Here is a 13,243-nt window from a genome sequence, read left to right as displayed (position 1 = left end):
CCGGCTCTCGTTTAGTAGTTGTTGGAAACTACGCTGCATTAGGCCTTCAAATTGGGTATGGGGTGTAGAGAGATGGTATGTTCCACTCCAAGGTGTTCCCCAGGTTGCCTTTCCCGAGCTTCGATCTTCTGGCTCTCGTTTAGTAGTTCTTGGAAACTACACTGCATTAGGCCTTCAAATTGGGTATGGGGTGTAGAGAGAGGGTGTGTTACACTCCAAGGTGTTCCCCAGGTTGCCTTTCCTGAGCTTCGATCTTCATGCTCTCGTTTAGTAGTTGTCGGAAACTACGCTGCATTAGGCCTACAAATTGGGTATGGGGTGTAGAGAGAGGGTTTGTTACACTCCAAGGTGTTCCCCAGGTTGCCTTTCCTGAGCTTCGATCTTCCGGCTCTCGTTTAGTAGTTGTTGGAAACTACGCTGCATTAGGCCTTCAAATTGGGTATGGGGTGTAGAGAGAGGGTGTGTTACACTCCAAGGTGTTCCCCAGGTTGCCTTTCCTGAGCTTCGATATTCCGGCTCTCGTTTAGTAGTTGTTGGAAACTACACTGCATTAGGCCTACAAATTTGGTATGGGGGAAACATTGGCGCATCTGCGGTCCCTCCTTCCTCTAGGCCTCCACTGACCTGTCTACTGCTACCCGTGTTCCCCTGGAACCAATTTTAAATTGCCTACAGGCAGCCCAATTTATTATGTTAGGGCTTCGAAGCCTGTCTGCGGTCCCTCCTTCCACTAGGCCTCCACTGACCTGTCTACTGCTGCCCGTGTACCCCTTGAACCAACATCATAAAATAAAAAAAAAAGTATTTTGCTTATAAAAAAGAAAATACTGGTGAGATATCAAATGCAGACATTTTAACATTAAAAACAAACACACAACTAAAATCTGGTACAGTACTAAAAATGGCCACCAGCTACAATTACTTTCTCCTGCAAGTAGTTAACTGAAAGGTTTTTTAAATTGAAAACACACATATGGCATCCACCGAGTGTTGTCCTGTCGCGTCTTCTTTATATTATTGCCGAGAAGATGCAAAACAATGAAAATAATAAAATCATTAATTACCAAAATAATAGAGAAAGTCAACACCACATTGCAAATAAACATTCATTCCAAATAAAGAAGCAGGGCGCGTCCGAGGGTGAGTATATACCTAATAAGAATATAATCACCCTCGGACGCGCAATGCTTATTTCCAACAGCCTTCCTTCCTAAGAATCAGCCCTTCCGTGGTGTAGAGAGACGTTGTGTTACACTACAAGGTGTTCCCCAGGTTGCCTTTCCTGAGCTTCGATCTTCCGGCTCTCGTTTAGTAGTTGTTGGAAACTACGCTGCATTAGGCCTTCAAATTGGGTATGGGATGTAGAGAGATGGTGTGTTCCACTCCAAGGTGTTCCCCAGGTTGCCTTTCCTGAGCTTCGATCTTCCGGCTCTCGTTTAGTAGTTCTTGGAAACTACACTGCATTAGGCCTTCAAATTGGGTATGGGGTGTAGAGAGAGGGTGTGTTACACTCCAAGGTGTTCCCCAGGTTGCCTTTCCTGAGCTTCGATCTTCATGCTCTCGTTTAGTAGTTGTTGGAAACTACGCTGCATTAGGCCTACAAATTGGGTATGGGGTGTAGAGAGAGGGTTTGTTACACTCCAAGGTGTTCCCCAGGTTGCCTTTCCTGAGCTTCGATCTTCCGGCTCTCGTTTTGTAGTTGTTGGAAACTACGCTGCATTAGGCCTTCAAATTGGGTATGGGGTGTAGAGAGATGGTGTGTTCCACTCCAAGGTGTTCCCCAGGTTGCCTTTCCTGAGCTTCGATCTTCCGGCTCTCGTTTAGTAGTTCTTGGAAACTACACTGCATTAGGCCTTCAAATTGGGTATGGGGTGTAGAGAGAGGGTGTGTTACACTCCAAGGTGTTCCCCAGGTTGCCTTTCCTGAGCTTCGATCTTCATGCTCTCGTTTAGTAGTTGTCGGAAACTACGCTGCATTAGGCCTACAAATTGGGTATGGGGTGTAGAGAGAGGGTTTGTTACACTCCAAGGTGTTCCCCAGGTTGCCTTTCCTGAGCTTCGATCTTCCGGCTCTCGTTTAGTAGTTGTTGGAAACTACGCTGCATTAGGCCTTCAAATTGGGTATGGGGTGTAGAGAGAGGGTGTGTTACACTCCAAGGTGTTCCCCAGGTTGCCTTTCCTGAGCTTCGATATTCCGGCTCTCGTTTAGTAGTTGTTGGAAACTACACTGCATTAGGCCTACAAATTTGGTATGGGGGAAACATTGGCGCATCTGCGGTCCCTCCTTCCTCTAGGCCTCCACTGACCTGTCTACTGCTACCCGTGTTCCCCTGGAACCAATTTTAAATTGCCTACAGGCAGCCCAATTTATTATGTTAGGGCTTCGAAGCCTGTCTGCGGTCCCTCCTTCCACTAGGCCTCCACTGACCTGTCTACTGCTGCCCGTGTACCCCTTGAACCAACATCATAAAATAAAAAAAAAAGTATTTTGCTTATAAAAAAGAAAATACTGGTGAGATATCAAATGCAGACATTTTAACATTAAAAACAAACACACAACTAAAATCTGGTACAGTACTAAAAATGGCCACCAGCTACAATTACTTTCTCCTGCAAGTAGTTAACTGAAAGGTTTTTTAAATTGAAAACACACATATGGCATCCACCGAGTGTTGTCCTGTCGCGTCTTCTTTATATTATTGCCGAGAAGATGCAAAACAATGAAAATAATAAAATCATTAATTACCAAAATAATAGAGAAAGTCAATACCACATTGCAAATAAACATTCATTCCAAATAAAGAAGCAGGGCGCGTCCGAGGGTGAGTATATACCTAATAAGAATATAATCACCCTCGGACGCGCAATGCTTATTTCCAACAGCCTTCCTTCCTAAGAATCAGCCCTTCCGTGGTGTAGAGAGACGTTGTGTTACACTCCAAGGTGTTCCCCAGGTTGCCTTTCCTGAGCTTCGATCTTCCGGCTCTCGTTTAGTAGTTGTTGGAAACTACGCTGCATTAGGCCTTCAAATTGGGTATGGGGTGTAGAGAGATGGTGTGTTCCACTCCAAGGTGTTCCCCAGGTTGCCTTTCCTGAGCTTCGATCTTCCGGCTCTCGTTTAGTAGTTCTTGGAAACTACACTGCATTAGGCCTTCAAATTGGGTATGGGGTGTAGAGAGAGGGTGTGTTACACTCCAAGGTGTTCCCCAGGTTGCCTTTCCTGAGCTTCGATCTTTATGCTCTCGTTTAGTAGTTGTCGGAAACTATGCTGCATTAGGCCTACAAATTGGGTATGGGGTGTAGAGAGAGGGTTTGTTACACTCCAAGGTGTTCCCCAGGTTGCCTTTCCTGAGCTTCGATCTTCCGGCTCTCGTTTAGTAGTTGTTGGAAACTACGCTGCATTAGGCCTTCAAATTGGGTATGGGGTGTAGAGAGAGGGTGTGTTACACTCAAGGTGTTCCCCAGGTTGCCTTTCCTGAGCTTCGATATTCCGGCTCTCGTTTAGTAGTTGTTGGAAACTACACTGCATTAGGCCTACAAATTTGGTATGGGGGAAACATTGGCGCATCTGCGGTCCCTCCTTCCTCTAGGCCTCCACTGACCTGTCTACTGCTACCCGTGTTCCCCTGGAACCAATTTTAAATTGCCTACAGGCAGCCCAATTTATTATGTTAGGGCTTCGAAGCCTGTCTGCGGTCCCTCCTTCCACTAGGCCTCCACTGACCTGTCTACTGCTGCCCGTGTACCCCTTGAACCAACATCATAAAATAAAAAAAAAAGTATTTTGCTTATAAAAAAGAAAATACTGGTGAGATATCAAATGCAGACATTTTAACATTAAAAACAAACACACAACTAAAATCTGGTACAGTACTAAAAATGGCCACCAGCTACAATTACTTTCTCCTGCAAGTAGTTAACTGAAAGGTTTTTTAAATTGAAAACACACATATGGCATCCACCGAGTGTTGTCCTGTCGCGTCTTCTTTATATTATTGCCGAGAAGATGCAAAACAATGAAAATAATAAAATCATTAATTACCAAAATAATAGAGAAAGTCAACACCACATTGCAAATAAACATTCATTCCAAATAAAGAAGCAGGGCGCGTCCGAGGGTGAGTATATACCTAATAAGAATATAATCACCCTCGGACGCGCAATGCTTATTTCCAACAGCCTTCCTTCCTAAGAATCAGCCCTTCCGTGGTGTAGAGAGACGTTGTGTTACACTCCAAGGTGTTCCCCAGGTCGCCTTTCCTGAGCTTCGATCTTCCGGCTCTCGTTTAGTAGTTGTTGGAAACTACGCTGCATTAGGCCTTCAAATTGGGTATGGGGTGTAGAGAGATGGTGTGTTCCACTCCAAGGTGTTCCCCAGGTTGCCTTTCCTGAGCTTCGATCTTCCGGCTCTCGTTTAGTAGTTCTTGGAAACTACACTGCATTAGGCCTTCAAATTGGGTATGGGGTGTAGAGAGAGGGTTTGTTACACTCCAAGGTGTTCCCCAGGTTGCCTTTCCTGAGCTTCGATCTTTATGCTCTCGTTTAGTAGTTGTCGGAAACTATGCTGCATTAGGCCTACAAATTGGGTATGGGGTGTAGAGAGAGGGTTTGTTACACTCCAAGGTGTTCCCCAGGTTGCCTTTCCTGAGCTTCGATCTTCCGGCTCTCGTTTAGTAGTTGTTGGAAACTACGCTGCATTAGGCCTTCAAATTGGGTATGGGGTGGAGAGAGATGGTGTGTTACACTCCAAGGTGTTCCCCAGGTTTCCTTGCCATTGCTTCGGTCTTCCGACTCTCGTTTAGTAGTTGTAGAAAAGTACACTGCATTAGGCCTACAAAATGGGTATGGGGTGGAGAGAGATGGTGTGTTACACTCCAAGGTGTTCCCCAGGTTGCCTTTCCTGAGCTTCGATCTTCCGGCTCTCGTTTAGTAGTTCTTGGAAACTACACTGCATTAGGCCTACAAATTGGGTATGGGGTGGAGAGAGATGGTGTGTTACACTCCAAGGTGTTCCCCAGGTTTCCTTGCCATTGCTTCGGTCTTCCGACTCTCGTTTAGTAGTTGTAGAAAAGTACACTGCATTAGGCCTACAAAATGGGTATGGGGTGGAGAGAGATGGTGTGTTACACTCCAAGGTGTTCCCCAGGTTGCCTTTCCTGAGCTTCTATCTTCAGGCTCTCATTAAATTGTGGTTAAATGGAACAACTGCATTTGGCGTACTAGTTGGTTTGGGGCCTACTATCGGTGTCTGCCACTCCTTGCTGTTCTCCTGGTTTCCTGTCCTGAAATTCCATTTTCAGGCTCTCGTTAAGTAGTTGTTAATGTTAGACTGCATTTGGCCTACTAGTTGGGTTGGGGCCTACTATCGGTGTCTGCCACTCCTTGCTGTTCTCCTCCACTGAACAAAGCTGTGCCGCCTGTTTACTACGGTTGCCAATTTTGAACTGCATTTCGACTACTTACTGATTTGGCCCTACTCTCTGTGTCAGCCTCTCATTCCAGTTGTCCTCCACTGCAATGCCCCCTGGTTATTCCTGTGTTACCAATTTTGAACTGCATTTAGCCCACTTTATTCTTTGGGCCTATATCTGTGTTTCCACTTCATCGTGCCCATTGCCCAGCCAGTGATAGATGAGTCTGCTGGTACATTGACCCATAACGCAACATTCCCCGTGCATGCTACACAACAACATTGTGACCCTGCTGAAAGTCAGGTTGCTCTTCCCGCATACCATACCACCTTACACGGGGACAAAGAGGAAGGTGCAGATGAAAGTGCAGGTTCCTTCATCAGGTGGGGGGAGGAATACTAGTTGGCGACGTCACTGGCACAGGGCCTCTCATAGTACGCAAAAGTGTTGCTGCCGGTGGGAGGCGCCCCCGCCGTGCAAACACACCGCTGTACTTTGAGGGGCCCTGTGCCAGTGCCAATGCCAACAAGTGGGCCCCCCCTGCTTGCTCAGGATCACAGAACTTGCAAAGTTGAAATACTTACCTCTCCCTGCTCCACTGCCGTGACGTGGTCCAGATTTCCTGGGCCCACTAATTACTTGAACCAGCCCTACCCCACACAACTTTAGCCAAATGACCCCCAATTTCAAATGCCTTCCAATTATTATAAGGTAAATTACGCTTGACAAGCTTCATTAAGAAGAATGCATGGTTTTGACATTAAAATGGGCACTCTAGGTGTTTTCCTGGCCCCCACTCACTGCCGACTATGCTGCCCCATTGACTTGCATTGGGTTTCGTGTTTCGGTCGATCCCGACTTTACGTCATAATCGGCCGATTTCACTCGACCCGACTTTTGAGATAGTCGGGTTTCGCGAAACCCGGCTCGACTCTAAAAAGGTCAAGGTCGCTCAACTCTAGTGTCCAGTACTGAGGTTTATTCATAGCCAAAGGTGTAGAGTCAATTCCCTTCAAAGGAATAGGGACTTCCAGAGGCTCAAGACTAAACCCACATCGCTTGGCAAATGACCAATCCATAAGACTCAGGGCAGCGCCTGAATCTACATAGGCATCGACGATAATGAGCAAATCAGAGTCACAGACAGAATGAACTTAGACTGTAACGTACTAATGGCAACAGACTTATCAACCTTTTTTGTGTGTTTAGAGCATGCTGATATAACATGAGCTGAATCACCACAATAAAAGCACAACCCATTTTTCCGCCTATAGTTTTGCCGTTCACTTCTAGACTGAACTCTATCACATTGCATTGTCTCAAGTGCCTGTTCAGAAGACACCGCCAAATGGTGCACAGGTTTGCGCTCCCGTAAACGCCGATCAATCTGAATAGCCATAGTTATAGACTCATTCAGACCCGTAGGCGCAGGGAACCCCACCATAACATCTTTAATGGCCTCAGAAAGGCCATCTCTGAACTTTGCAGCCAGGGCGCACTCATTCCACTGAGTAAGCACTGACCATTTCCGAAATTTTTGACAATATATTTCTGCTTCATCTTGCCCCTGAAAGAGAGCTAATAAAGCTTTTTCAGCCTGAATCTCCTGGTTAGGTTCCTCATAGAGCAAACCCAATGCCAGAAAAAATGCATCCACATTAAGCAACGCAGGATCCCCTGGTGCCAATGCAAATGCCCAATTTTGAGGGTCACCCCGCAGGAAAGATATAATAATCTTGACCTGCTGAGCAGGGTCTCCAGAAGAGCGAGATTTCAAAGAAAGGAACAGTTTGCAATTGTTCCTAAAATTCAGAAAACTAGATCTATCTCCAGCAAAGAACTCTGGAATAGGAATTCTAGGTTCAGACATAGGAGCATGTACAACAAAATCTTGTATATTTTGAACCTTAGCAGCAAGATTATTCAAGCTGGAAGCTAAACTCTGGACGTCCATGATAAACAGCTAAGGTCAGAGCCATTCAAGGATTAAGAGGAGGAAAAAAAAAAAAATCAGCCAGGCTGCAAATAAGGCTAGGCAGCAACCTCAGAGGAGAGAAAAAAAAAAAAAAAAAACTTCCTCAGACTACTTTTCCTCCTACTTCAGCCCAAACATTTTGGCCGGCTATACTGTCATGATTCCAATGGCAGGGAATCACAAAAGGACAAGCACCAACGAGCTCTAGGGTGATGGAACCTGAGCTGACCGCGACCCTAAACCTGAACACACAAATAACAATAGCCGGGGAATGTGCCTACGTTGATCCTAGACGTCTCGCACTAGCCGAAGATCTAACTTCCCCTATTAGAAGAAACACAGACCTCTCTTGCCTCCAGAGAAATACCCCACAGAAATAGCAGCCCCCCACATATAATGACGGTGAAATGAGAGGAAGGCACATACACAGTATGAAAACAGATTCAGCAAAATGAGGCCCGCTAAAACTAGATAGCAGAGGATACAAAAGTAAACTGCGCGGTCAGCAAAAAACCCTTCAAAAAACCATCCTGCAATTACTTGAACTCATGTTCCAACTCATGGAACATGAGGAGCAATTACAGCCCACTAGAGCAACCAGCAGCAAAGAAAAAATTATATGCAAGCTGGACAAGACAAAAAAAAAGCAAAACGTGGAACAAGAAAATCAAAAACTTAGCTTGTCCTGAAGATTACTGAAGCCAGAAGCTGAGGTAACAAAACACTCTGATAACCTTGATAGCCGGCGGGGAAATGACAAGAAAGCCCGGTTAAATAGGAAACTCCCAAATCCTAATAGAACAGGTGGACACCAGAGACAGCAGAACACAAATCACCCAGTACCATCAGTAACCACCAGAGGGAGCCCAAAAACAGAACTCACAACAGTCCGACTAATCACGGTGGAAGGACAGCGTTGTGTACCGAAGTGGAGTCTGTCCTAATGCTGCGGTGTGAGATCCGGCGTGCAGGAGTGCAGGCAGGGAAGCAGGCAGGCGAGAGTAATCAACCGCAGCACAGCGGTACACAGGAAAGCTGCGTAGAGCCAGGGAAAACCCCGGCCGGTGGCGTCCCAGGATACGAGCAAGAGAGCAAGTTACTGGCACGAGTTGCTGGCTTTTTCCTGAGGAAGGACGTATCTCCTTCGAAACGCGTCGGTCACTCTTCTGGTCTCTGTGCCGCCCTGCAGCAGGTGTGACATCACACGCTGTGCCTCGTGCCAGCAACTTGCTCTCTTGCTCGTATCCAGGGACGCCACTGGCTGGGGTTTTCCCTGGCTCTACACAGCTTTCCTGTGTGCCGCTGTGCTGCGGTTGATTACTCTCACCTGCCTGCTTCCCTGCCTGCACTCCTGCACGCCGGATCTCTCACCGCAGCATTAGGACAGACTCCACTTTGGTACACAACGCTGTCCTTGCACCGTGACTAGTCGGACCTCATCCCATTTATCCATGCTGCCTTCCTATTTTGGTGAGTCTCGACCCATTGTGGCATCTATTGTGATTGCAGTTTTGTGCCCACCCTTGCTTCCTTGATGGCACGGGGTATTTTACAATTTGTGTCCTGCAAGGCTATATAGTACGCACACCTATTTGTTCCCCACAGCCTCACCATATCCCTGGACTATAGTGCCCAGTACATGGGTCTGATGGGGATTGTGCTTGTATCAACAAAGTAGCCTATTTTCTAATCTTCTCTGCATCCCTCTAGCGCGGAATCAGTTATATTTACATTTATTGGTCCTTTTGTTTTGACAGTGGTGGCACCTACCTGTCCTGTTTCCTGCCGCTTAGGGAGTGATTTGCCCTTTGCGAGTTAGCGCGTTTGTTCATTATACTCTGACTATCATAGCTTGTATAAAAGCAGATGCAGGGTATATAGCAAACATTTTAGGGTGATCTTAGGATAGTGAGAGTTTGTCAAAGCTCACAGCTCATCAATAAAGTCAGGAAGAGAAATCCCTAAAACATTTGCACAATTACTCCAGATAGGGTTGAGCGAAACGGGTCGAACATTTTCAAAAGTCGCCGACTTTTGGCTAAGTCGGGGTTTCATGAAACCCGATCCGACCCCTGTGCGGGGTCGGCCATGCGGTACGCGACTTTCGCGCCAAAGTCGCGTTTCAATGACGCGAAAAGCGCCATTTCTCAGCCAATGAAGGTAAACGCAGAGTGTGGGCAGCGTGATGACATAGGTCCTGGTCCCCACCATCTTAGAGAAGGGCATTGCAGTGATTGGCTTGCTGTCTGCGACGTCACAGGGGCTATAAAGAGGCGTTCCCGCCGACCGCCATCTTACTGCTGCTGATCTGAGCTTAGGGAGAGGTTGCTGCCGCTTTGTCAGAAGCAGGGATAGCGTTAGGCAGGGTCCATTAACCACAAAACCGCTTGTGCTGCAGCGATTTGCACTGTCCAACACCACCCTCGGTGTGCAGGGACAGTGGAAGTTTTTTTTTTTTTTTTTTTTTCCCCTCAGCGCTGTAGCTCATTGGGCTGCCCTAGAAGGCTCCCTGATAGCTGCATTGCTGTGTGTACGCCGCTGTGCAAACCAACTGCTTTTTTCAAAGCACAAATCCTCTTGTTCCTTCCTTTCTGCACAGCTATCTTTTTTGTTTGTCCACACTTTTTATTTCATTTGTGCATCAGTCCACTCCTTATTGCTGCCTGCCATACCTGGCTGAGATTACTGCAGGCAGGGAGATAGTAGCTGCCTGCCATACCTGGCTGAGATTACTGCAGGCAGGGAGATAGTAATTGTAGGACATTCCCTGTTTTTTTTTTTTTTTTTTGGTGGGAGATTAAGATTGGCAATTTGGCATTTCTGCTAGAGTGCCATCCCTGTGTGTGCCATCTCTCTCACATAGTGGGCCATAGAAAGCCTTTTCATTTTTCTGTATTTTTTTTTGTGGGGTGTATAAATTCTCCCTGATAAAAATACAGTGGGAGATTAATATTGGCCTTTGGGCTTGTGTGCCAGTCCTGAGTGTGCCATCTCTCTCACAAATAGTGGGCCATAGAAAGCCTATTTTTTTTTTTTTGGGGTTTTATAAATTCTCCCTGAAAAAAAGGGAGATTAATATTGGCCTCTGGGCTTGTGTGCCAGTCCTGAGCGTGCCATCTGTGCCAGCCCTGAGCGTGCCATCTCTCTCACAAATAGTGGGCCATAGAAAGCCTATTAATTTTTTTTTTTGGTTTTATAAATTCTCCCTGAAAAAAAGGGAGATTAATATTGGCCTCTGGGCTTGTGTGCCAGTCCTGAGCGTGCCATCTGTGCCAGCCCTGAGCGTGCCATCTCTCTCACAAATAGTGGGCCATAGAAAGCCTATTTAAATTTTTTTTTGGTTTTATAAATTCTCCCAGAAAAAAAGGGAGATTAATATTGGCCTCTGGGCTTCTGTGCCAGTCCTGAGCGTGCCATCTGTGCCAGTCCTGAGCGTCCCATCTCTCTCACAAATAGTGGGCCATAGAAAGCCTATTTTATTTTTTTTGGGGGTTTTATAAATTCTCCCTGAAAAAAAGGGAGATTAATATTGGCCTCTGGGCTTGTGTGCCAGTCCTGAGCGTGCCATCTGTGCCAGCCCTGAGCGTGCCATCTCTCTCACAAATAGTGGGCCATAGAAAGCCTATTTATTTTTTTTTTTTGTTTTATAAATTTTCCCTGAAAAAAGGGAGATTAATATTGGCCTCTGGGCTTGTGTGCCAGTTGTGAGCGTGCCATCTGTGCCAGTCCTGAGCGTGCCATCTCTCTCACAAATAGTGGGCCATAGAAAGCCTATTTAAATTTTTTTTTGGTTTTATAAATTCTACCAGAAAAAAAGGGAGATTAATATTGGCCTCTGGGCTTCTGTGCCAGTCCTGAGCGTGCCATCTGTGCCAGTCCTGAGCGTCCCATCTCTCTCACAAATAGTGGGCCATAGAAAGCCTATTTTTTTTTTTTTTTGGGTTTTAGAAATTCTCCCTGGAAAAAAAAAGGGAGATTAATATTGCCCTTTGGGCTTGTGTGCCAGTACTAAGCGTTCCATCTCTCTCTCTCTCTCTCTCAGTCAGTGGGCCATAGAACGCCTATTTTTGGTTTTATTTGTTTTCTAAATTCTCCCTGAAAAAATCATTTTATTTTATTTGGTTTCTAAATTCTTCCTGATAAAATCACATTTTTTTTATTATTTTTTTTTCTAAAGTCTCCCTGAAAAAAAAAAAAAAAAACAGTGGGAGATTAATATTGGCCTTTCTGCTTGTGTGCCAGTCTTGACTCCTGGGTGCGTCATCTCTCAGTCAGTGGGCCATAGAACGCCTATTTTTGGTTTTATTTGTTTTATAAATTCTCCCAGAAAAAATCATTTTATTTTATTTGGTTTCTAAATTCTTCCTGATAAAATCATATTTTTTTTATTATTTTTTTTTCTAAAGTCTCCCTGAAAAAAAAAAAAAAAAAACAACCAAAAAAAACAGTGGGAGATTAATATTGGCCTTTCTGCTTGTGTGCCAGTCTTGACTCCTGGGTGTGCCATCTCTCTCTCTCTCTCTCTCTCTCTCTCTCTCTCTCTCTCTCCAATTGTGGTCCATAGAAAGCCTATATTTTTTTTCCTTGATTTGGGTTCTAAAATCTACCAGAGAAAATAACTACATCAATCATTGGTAGAAAAATATTGGCCTCTGGGTTTGTGTGCCACTCCTGACTCCTGTGTGCGTCATCTCTCAGTCAGTGGGCCATAGAACGCCTATTTTTGTTTTTATTTGTTTTATAAATTCTCCCTGAAAAAATCATTTTATTTTATTTGGTTTCTAAATTCTTCCTGATAAAATCATATTTTTTTTATTATTTTTTTTTTCTAAAGTCTCCCTGAAAAAAAAAAAAAAAAAAAAAAAAAAAAAACAGTGGGAGATTAATATTGGCCTTTCTGCTTGTGTGCCAGTCTTGACTCCTGGGTGTGCCATCTCTCTCTCTCTCTCTCTCTCTCTCCAATTGTGGTCCATAGAAAGCCTACATTTTTTTTCCTTGATTTGGGTTCCAAAATCTACCAGAGAAAATAACTCCATCAATCATTGGTAGAAAAATATTGGCCTCTGGGCTTGTGTGCCACTCCTGATTCCTGTGTGCGTCATCTCTCACTCAGTGGCCCATAGAAAGCATATAGTTTGTTACATTTGTTTTCTAAATTCTCCCTGCAAAAAAAAAATAAAAATAAAAAAAAAATAATAGTGTGACATTAATATTAACATTTGTGCTTCAGTGACAGTCCTGCGTGTGGGGCATCTCTCTAATTTGCAGCCACCAAAAAAAGAGTGTGTAACATTGGGCCTGATTTTCGCTGTGGTCTCACCAACCTGTAAAGGGGTAGCTAAATCATACTGAAGTTATAGCTCACCGTGTAAGTTGTGTGACTGCAACAAATAACGTTAGTTTGGTTACGTTTTTAAAACAATGAGGAAGTCTAGTGGAAGAGGTCGTGGCCGGGGGCGTTCATTGTCAGCTGGTAATGAGGGTAGTGGTAGTGGTGGAGCATCAGGTGGTCGTGGGGGAAAAAATATTGCACCTAAGTCTGGAGCTGTGGAGCCAGGTTCGTCGTCCGGCTACACAAGGCCTCGAACGCTCCCTTTTCTGGGATTAGGAAAACCGCTTTTAAAGCCGGAGCAGCAAGAGCAAGTTTTGGCTTATCTTGCTGACTCAGCCTCTAGCTCTTTTGCCTCATCTCGTGAAACTGGTAAAAGTAAAAGCAGCGCGTCGTTAGTGGATGTTCACGGTCAGGGACAAGTCACTTCCTTGTCCTCTTCAGCAAAAACAACAACAGAGAAGAATGCAGCAGGCGACACAACGGGTTACTCCATGGAGCTCTTTACACATACCGTCCCTGGCTTAGA

Source organism: Ranitomeya imitator, chromosome 1, assembly GCF_032444005.1.
Source record: "Ranitomeya imitator isolate aRanImi1 chromosome 1, aRanImi1.pri, whole genome shotgun sequence".
NCBI lineage: Eukaryota > Metazoa > Chordata > Amphibia > Anura > Dendrobatidae > Ranitomeya > Ranitomeya imitator.
The sequence above is the reverse complement of the archived record's forward strand: the minus strand, read 5'-3'. Positions refer to the sequence as shown.